Raw genomic sequence first — 9,846 nt, forward strand, 5'->3', positions numbered from 1 at the left:
ACCAACAACAACAACAACAACAACTACAACAACAACAACAACACCTCAGCAGTTAGATACAACAACAGAATAGAGGGAATAAAGGTGGGAGGAAAAACAAAAACTACTGAATTCATAACATAAAAAAAAATCTAGAAATTTCTCAATTTGAGTAGAAAGAAATGTTAATAAGTGGGAGGAGAGACCCACGGGCTATTCAGACTGTATCAAAGTTGTAACATTGTTTTCTGAAAGTCCTAAAAAGAGAAATAGTGAGGACAAAAACAAACTAAATGAATCTTCTCAAGATTCTTGGTTTTAGTATGTTCAAGAATCCTAGTAAGCCCCGAGCACAATAAGCCAAGAAATCCATACTAATGCACCGTAGCAAAAATCTGAAGACTAAGAAAACATTGCTGAAAGCAGACACATAAAATCACACCAATTTATAATCCAAAGCAATTCAGGTGAAAGAAATTACTCCCAGAGATCAATGTGACAAAAAAAAAAAGGCACAGCCATCCTGAGAAAAAGAATCCTCACCCTCAATCCTCCACACAGGTAAAAGCCTTAGGAAATAAAGGAAAATCACAACATTATCAAATGCAGAGAATTTAAAAAACCAAAAGACCTAATTTTAAAAGAAGGGCTAAGGAAGGCCTCTAAGTTGATAGTTTATCATTCTGCATTCCACTTCTTCCCTCGGGGTGTCCAGGCACCGCTACTCACCTGCTAGGAGGGGATGAAGCAGAGCCCAGAACAGATGTAACAGAATAACAGAGAGAGTGACAGTGTTCCTCGAAGATTTCGACGTTCCAGTTCTGGCATTCAGATGGGATTTAGCTGGGAGTCAGGGATACAGCTCTCATAGGTGATATTCGGTGAAACAGCTTGAATACTTTATCTGGGATGAACAAGGGTTATATAAACTTTGGAGACTGGAAAGGGGCTCCTCCTGGGGTAAATGTTCATTGGCTGAGGCTTGAGGTACTGGTACTCATAGGAATGGAGACGCATTCCAGGTAATTGACAGATAGGAAAAGAAGTTGAACCTCTAATTTCACCAAGGACTACATGACATTCCTTAGGTATAATACGTGGGGGTTGGACTCCCCTAAAAAGGTCAGGCAGAGAGGAGGAAGTCCCACTGGTAAAGGTAGTTGTCCATTTTATGCCTGTTTCAGGGGAGATGTCCAGGCATAGTAGAATATGACCTTAATAGTAGGATCTTCCAATATCAGTTAATGGTATGCAAGAAATCTTGGTACATGGTTTGGAAACATATCTAGCAGGACCTCAAAATATATCATTTTATTGTTGCATGCCACTACACCAAATGTCTCAACATTAAAAAGAAAACATGATCTATAACCCAAAAATGCCAAAAGATTTTCAGAGAAACAGAAAGAGAAAGAGAAGGTGAATAGAGTAGAGATAAGACAAAATCTAAGATCAACACCCCATATGAACTTAAACACAAACATCAGAAAAAATATCAATATAATTCTGTAATATCTCAAAAGAATCACATGGCATTACAAAATATGTAGAGTCCTATTTTTCCAAACTATTTCAATATTTGAAAAATAATCAATTAAATTATCATTTTAATAGGGCAAAAAATTAAACTAACAGATGCATAAAACTGATCTGACAGACTTAAAACATTGATTTCAAAAATTCAAAATTAGAAATAGAACACCTTTCTCTAAGAGTCTCTACAGAATGCACACAATAACCATTTGATGGAACAATAGAAGGCTGAATGCTTCCTCAAAATAAGAAGCCAAGGATTCATTCTTACCTGTATGTTTTCTTTCTTTCTTTCTTTCCTTCTTTCTTTCTTTCTTCCTTTCTTTCTTTTTATAACATCACACCGGGAATTTCAAAATCACAGTAGGAATTCTAAATAGTACATTAATTGTAACAACAACAAAAAAAATGAGAAAAATAATCTGTGAGTGTATTCTTATCTGCAGGTAGCATAATTCCAAGAGGTCTACAAAGAACTAAAACAAGCGACTTCAAATGGTGGCATGTAAACTATAAACATGTAGAAAGGTATTTCCATGAACTTGTGATAAACATGCAGATTCTAAGGTTAAATTAGCCATCTTATTGTTTATAAAGATGAGTATTCAGGTATAAATCAAACATTTCTAGAGCTTTAATGCTTAAAAGCTACGATAATAAACTAACTGATGAGAGAAGAGTTTCCAGATAAAACATGAATAATGAAGCCATGATCAACAAGTATAGGGTTAGCAAAGACATCAGTTCTCCTCAAAGTGACCTATAGATGTAATGCTGCTTCTCTCAACATTTGAGCTGGAGTCATGGTATTTTAATAGCTACCAGGACCATTCTTGGTGGGTTCTATTACTATGTCTGTCTGTGGTTAGTCTGAAGTGTTTGTGGGAAGACATAAGAGCTAGAATAATAGAAATCACTTGAGAAAAGAATGGAGTAGGGAGATTCTGACTATCTGATGTCAAGCCAGGGTATAGATTCACTAACAAAATCTTGCTGTACTGGTGGTAAAGAATGTAGGAAATTAAAGAATAACTTTAATAGATCCAAATAACTATGTAAAACTTACTACTAATATTGTTATTGTATGTATATCATGGGAGGACCACTCCACAGAACAGGCGTAGAGGTCAAAGGGCAATATTATGGAGTCAGTACTCCCCTTCTAATGTTATATGAGCTCCAGGAATCAAATACCAGGCAAGTGCATTAAGACATTTACTATAGCAATTACATATAGTAATTACAATGCTATGTTAAAATACCATAACCAAGATAACTTATGAAAGAAGGCATTTATTTGAGTTTAAGTTTTCAGAAAATTAAGGTCTATAATATTGGGGACAGCATGGCCACAGACAACAGACACAGCATCTAAAATGGAGGCTGAAAACTAGAGCTCATTTCTCAAACTGAAACAGGGCGAGCAAACTAGCAGTAGTAAGAATCTAAACTCTAAAGGTTCAGCCACCATGAGATCTTCCACCAGTTCATACTACAACTTCTAAAATGCTCAAACAGAACCATTAACTGAGGACCAAGTATTCAAATGCCTGAAATTATGGGGGACATCTCGTTCAGCTTACAACACGGGCCGTATCATTATCCATCTCCCCATTTTAAATTCCAACGAATTTTCTTTGAAGATGCAGAAGAAATTCAACAGAAGAAGGTCTATCAAGAAATAAAAGGGCTTCAGAGCAAACACATGCTTCCATCTCAGAAAAAGGCAATCTGCACTAAGCAAATACAGAGTAAATCCACGTTTACTCTATTCCTATGAAAAAAGACAAAACAAGAAACTGTTTCAGACATACAGAATGCTGAAGAGGATGTGGAAAACTCAAGACACCCAGCTGTGGATATATGGGATTGGATAGCTGTGCTGTTTGTTTTGTTAAGAAGCACATGCAAACTACCAATACTACAGTGTTTATAATCCTACAAATTTGCTCCAGAAAATGAAGATTTGTGTTTACTCAATAACCTCTGTTTGAATGCTTTCCATCATGTATATTGCTAATAGAAATGCAAACACTCTGCCTGTTCTTCAACGGGTCAATATTTATCGACGTCGTAGAGGACCTCTTGGCAGCATGATGAACAGCGAATATATTCTGCCCAACAACTCTGAAGAGCCCTGTGTGGAATGGAAAAAACCAGCATTGGAACAGTATTCTTTAGATTTTACCAGTATTCTTAAGGTCTGAGCAATATTCTTAAGATGATTTGAACAATAGTCTTAAGATTTGAGACATATTCTTAAGAATTTGAATGATATTCTTAAGGTTCAACAGGATTTTTATGAGTTGAACAATGTTCTTAAGATTTGAACAGTATTGTTAATATTTGAACAGTATTCTTAAGACTATTTGAACAAAACTCTTAAGTACTCTTACGATTTCAGGAGTGTCTTAGTCAGGGTTTCTATTCCTGCACAAACATCATGACCAAGAAGCAAGTTGGGGATGAAAGGGTTTATTCAGCTTACTTCCACATTGCTGTTGATCACCAGAGGAAGTCAGGACTGGAACTCAAGCAGGTCAGGAAGCAGGAGCTGATGCAGTGGCCATGGAGAGATATTCCTTGCTGGCTTGCTTCCCCTGGCTTGCTCAGCCTGCTCTCTTATAGAACCCAAGACTTCCAGCCCAGGGATGGCACCACCCACAAGGGGCCCTACCCCCTTGATCATTAATTGAGAAAATGCCCCACAGTTGGGTCTCATGGAGGCACTTCCCCAACTGAAGCTCCCTTCTCTGTGATAACTCCAGCCTGTGTCAAGTTGACACACAAAATCAACCAGTACAAGGAGTGTTCTTAAGTATTCTTAAGAATTTGAACTGCATTTTTAAGACTTGATCAGGATTCTTAAATATGTTTAAGAATTGAACAGTATTCATAAGAAAACAGAACTAAACAGAAGACAACAAAGCAACAGTGGACCAACTGAAAAAGTGAAGGGAAGTGGGAGTGACCAGGAAACAGTACCATAAAGAATGGCTGGGAGATGGAAATGCATGTAGACTACATAATGGCAATATAAGGGTAGCACTGATACCCTTATAGGCATGATTGTGATTAGTGGGGAAAATAAGGAAATGTTATGAAGACTCAGCATTATTTCCTAGAGCTGTATATGAATGTCTACTCATCTCAAAATGTTTTGATTTTAAAAAACAACTTACCTGTGCCCTTAAATATTTTGTATTATTTTAAAGTACATTTTATGTTTTCAATGTCCAAATGATCACAAGTGGGCAAGAAAATACTTTATCGCAAGCCTGGCACCTGAATTCAGTCCTCCAGATCTGCATGATGGAAGGAGAAAACCAACTTGTACAAGTTGTCTTTGACCTCCACGTTGGGAATTGGTTCTAATGTTTGTCTTATTTCAGTTCCCAAAAGCCGTGCTTCTAGACCTAAGGGTCCCTATCACCAGCTGCCTTCGACTGATAATAAAGAATTGCCATACAGCCAATAGCTGGGCAAGAAGACATGGCAGGTCTTTTAGATTGCCCTGGCAAGGGATGGAGAGAGAAAGAGAGAGAGAGAGAGAGAGAGAGAGAGAGAGAGAGAAGAGAGACAGAGAGAGACAGAGAGACAGAGACAGAGAGACAGAGAGCAGAGAGAGAGAGAGACAGAGACAGAGACAGAGACTGACAGAGACAGAGACAGAGACAGAGACAAAGACAGATTAAGAGAGGAAAATTGCCAGGACTTGGAGGGAAAAGGATCAGAGCTGCAGGACAGAAAGCAGCCTACAATGTAGATGGAAAGGAAATGCAGCCCTACAGCAGTGCTTCCCAGAGGTAACACTGCAGCAAAGATAAAGATAAAATATAGATTTGGAAGTTAAGGGATTAAGCCAGGAATTATGGAGGGAAGCGTGTGTTAACCTTGGGAGGTTTAGAAGTGCCCAACCAACTGAGTTAGTCAAGGCATATCAAAAGTAGCTGGTGTGTGTGTCTTTCATTCATGAATCCAGAGAGCTCTTGGGCAGGACTGAACCAAAGCAGTTTAACCAGTTCACTGCTACACCTCCACACCAATATACAGGCATAATTAGACTCGTGAAACTAATCAAACTGTAATATATTATTTTAAAAGAAAACTGAAAATGATTGAAAATTAATATTAAGCAGTTTTATATTACGGAACTCTAGTAAAGTTGTGACAAGTTTCAACCGTATCAGTTCTGGATGACTATCTTGGGATGTGCTATGGCATGGGAAGTTATAGGGTGCTAGAAATATGTATTTCATTTAATCTGGGGCAATGATTTTAGATCTTTTATCTCTATGTTCAGAATTCATCTTCCAGGAATCACCTGAAGTACTTGACTGTGATGTGTAAAAGTAACTTTTACTTACCAGGTGCAATTGGCATCTTGGAGGCTTACTGCTGAGAAAATTTACCCATTTTAGCTCTTTCTGAACTCTGGATGGCTGGTTCAACTCAGCTGTTCTGGCCCAAACTCCTCTCCAAGCTGAATTATTCAAAGTGGCTCCTCTTGATTTCTGACTGAATTGCCCTGCTTGTCTTCTACCTCTGACAATCTGTTCCAATCTTTTTTTTATTAGATATTTTCTTTATTTACATGTCATAATATCTCCTTCTCACTCTCTGTCTCATCTTATTCTGTCTTCACCTGCAACCTGTCTCCACAAAGCTGTCTTAGTAAAACTGCCTCCTCTCTCTTTCTCTCTCTCTCTCTCTCTCTCTCTCTCTCTCTCTCTCTCTCTCTCTGTCTCTCTCTCTGTCTCTCTCTCTTTCTCTCTCTCTCTCCTCTCTTTTTCCTTTTTTCTTTCTCTCTCTTCCCCTGTGTGTGTATATGTGTTTTTTCTGTGTTTGTGTTTCTGTGTGCTGCTCTCTTAACTACCTTTCTTTCCTGTCTCTTCTCATGAGAGTTGACTCATTCTGTCAAATCTTTCTCTGTACCATCACTTTGTCTGACCCTCAATTAAACATCACTAACAAAAATGGTTATGTTCTTCTACAAACTAATGTCACCAAATGTTTGGGATTACAGGTGTGGACTAAGGGTGTGTGTATTTCGGCCAGATGGAGTAAAAGTGTATGTTGTATCTGTACTGAAGCTGGATCACACAGACCTATGTCTTTGGATGCAATCCCTCAACAGAGCAGCTATTTTACTAGATTAAAACTCCTCCACAGTCATAGTAGCAAACAAATATAAAATGGTTCTGGTCCAATCATACGCCAAAGGTGTATGAAGGTGTGTGTGTGTGTGTGTGTGTGAGTATGTCTTTAACTTAGGCAGGTGTCACCATGTACATCTTGTCTTCAGAAATTGTCATCTCTTTTTAAGACATACTTCACAACTGTAAAGAATCTCTATTTGATTGACCAAGCAATGCTCTCACATTGGCAAGAAGAAAAGGAAATTCCAAAATATAATCTTCCTAATTTAGGGCATGTAATAACAATAGAAAATGAGTCAGTCTTACAATTGTAAGTTGTACTTTGTCAAAAAAAAAAAAAAAAGACATAGAGTTTAATTCTGGAAAACCATGTAAGGAAACCAAAAGTGTTTTAACTTTATTGCAAGAAACCCAAAAGATTCACCAGAACTGGAAGTTCTACCCCTAAATCAAGAATGTAAAACATAAATGAATAAACAGTAAATAGAGTAAAACCTTGGTGCTATTTTTAGGAAAGTCATGGAAGAATCAACCAATTAGTGCTTTCCCTTCTTGGTCTCTATAGAAAGAGGATTATACAAAATTTTTAAAAAAAATGAAAAATGGACACTAACTTACCAAATCCAAAAACAAGAAAATAAATTGGACTTAAGAACAAAACATAACAGCGATATATTAACATTGCTTTGAATCTTAAATTCTAAGATACTACTCAGTTTTAGTGGAATTTTGTTGTGCGGCCAGCACCAAGCACCAGCACTGCAAGTGGAAACGTGGGCAGCGCACTCTGCCAGGATGTGGGGGAACTAAAGGAGTGGGAGAGAATTACCAGCGTCCTGCCAAAGGTCCCGTACTCTGGGAGGCAGACACACACGGGTGTCTGTCAGCTCACCCCACTCCGTTGAGTGTACATCTGGATCCCAGTCATTGGGGAGCAGGGAGGTGGGGAAAAGCTGTGGAGAGGGGAATCCCTGGGTCTCATGGAGGCCAAGGGGGAAGGTTCTAGCTCCTGGGCATCGCAGATGAGGCTGGACAGCATGGAGGAGCTGAGAACTAATTGGGGGCCCCAGAGTAACTCAGTCTCCTCTGGGGCCAAAATGAGAGACGGGGCAGGGGGCAGCAGAAGCGGCCACCAGGTGGTTCGGGCACAAGCAGGCACAAGCACAGGAATTGGCCAACACAACGCGTCTAGTTGAAAGGAAGCAATGCCTTTTCATTGTCATAATATGTTTTACTGTAGAAAAGATAGAGAAATGGTAGAGAAGTAGAGGCCGGCCGTGGCCATGTGTAGAGAGGGAGAAGGGAGAGTTAAGAAAAGAGTAAGAGGTTAAGAGAAAAGAGAGACAGAGGGAAAGAGAGAAGGGGAGGGGCAAACCGCCTCTTATATGGTGGGATGGGCTACCTGGCTGTGGTCAGTTGACTGGGGGTGGAGTCCAGCCAGAATGCTGGAAGCTTTGGGCTTTGTTTAGCCACAGAATAACGGAGTGAGGGTTCATGGTGCCAGTCATTTATGTTAGGAAAGTATCTCTACTGTTCCGTCCCTTGTGAAATCTTCCACTGGGTCTCCAGAAGTTAAGACTCACTCAACGAAAACACAGACGGCTTTTCATGGCCCCGCAGAATGTCACAATAACCACTTCCACTACAGATTCAGGTTTGGTAGAAATTATCAGCATAGAAGGCCAGATATACTTTTCAGATTGAAATATCTGATAGACTATGACCATGGGTCACAAACGTCTATCTGACATACTCATTTCCCCCAGATATAGTTCTACATTTTATTCCCCCTACTTTAATGAGTAGTAATAGAAAAAACAGCATGGCTCATTTCTATCAAATTCTTTATTTTGTCCCTTTCACATCCTAAACAAACATATATAGCTTTTCTTTATAAATTGTGCATTTTATATATCATAATAATTTATTGTCCTCTAACAGAATCCTGCAAATAAAGGTTAACGACGGTATTTATAGACATCCAGGTTAAAATGGGACCAAGCCCAATACTTCTGCTCAATTCATTAAAATCCGTGAACATATTTTAAAAAAAAAAAAATGCACAAACTGACTTCATTAGATGGATATGCAATGTAACAGAAGATGGCATGTCAAAGTCCAAATGGAACAAGAATCAATTGCCAAACTGACTAAGATGGATTTATCAACATATTCTTGATTATGGACCACTGGGTACTCTAACCTCTCAATTAAGACCTAGTGGTTATTTTTTAAAGAATTAGGCACAATTGTCATGAAACAGCTCCAATTTATTCAACGAACTGGAAACTGACTGGCTGGATAGTTTAGGAAATCCTTAGTTGAATGATAAATCCAACCTACACTAAGAAATTTGAACAAGTATCTAACGTAATTCCACATTGTGCATGTGTCCAGAAACAAATAGAAATCCTCTGTTTCATTTACGTAGACAGGATCAGATTAAACTATCAGTGGCCGTGAGCTCTGCCTATCTGTACCTAATGTGGGTGACTGTCTAAACATGGCTCCCAAGGCACAGTTCATCAAACACTGGCATCCAAAATCAAGGATGGAGAGTAGCTATCTGGGTTTAGGAACTACATTGCATCTAGGCATTCTGGGTGACACACAATAACTAGTTGAAGAAAAACGAGGTTGCTTTGCTTTCAATTTTCTCTGAGATCACTATGTACCTATGAACATTGCCTATACACACATGTAGAAACTGCCATCGTTCCTTCTCTAACGGGCAAAAATAGAAGCATGTGGTATCAGCTATGCCATTGCTTATTTTTTTATTAAACTAATAGAATTTATTTTAAAATATACAACTCAGTATTGACATTTTTAAGTAATTAAAATAATTTATAATAGTTAAATGCCTCTTAAATATACATGATAACTTCCGAAGCTAAAAGTAATATGCACTCAACCAGTTTTAAAATCTATTTGGAACATTAAACATGATAGAAGTAGAAAAAAAATCTCTTATGAAGTCCTCTATGAAAGCATATTGTGACAAGTTCCTGATTAGACAGAAACCATTCCATCTCCAAGGGAGAATATGCAGCATAACTGTGGCTTCCTAGAATGTATTCAGCAGTGTTCTTTCTGATTCTACTTCCTGGAATAGTTTGAAGAGTATTGGTATTAGGTCTTCTTTGAAGGTCTGATAGAATTCTGCACTAAACCC

Source organism: Mastomys coucha, unplaced genomic scaffold (genome assembly GCF_008632895.1).
Source record: "Mastomys coucha isolate ucsf_1 unplaced genomic scaffold, UCSF_Mcou_1 pScaffold17, whole genome shotgun sequence".
NCBI classification, from domain to species: domain Eukaryota; kingdom Metazoa; phylum Chordata; class Mammalia; order Rodentia; family Muridae; genus Mastomys; species Mastomys coucha.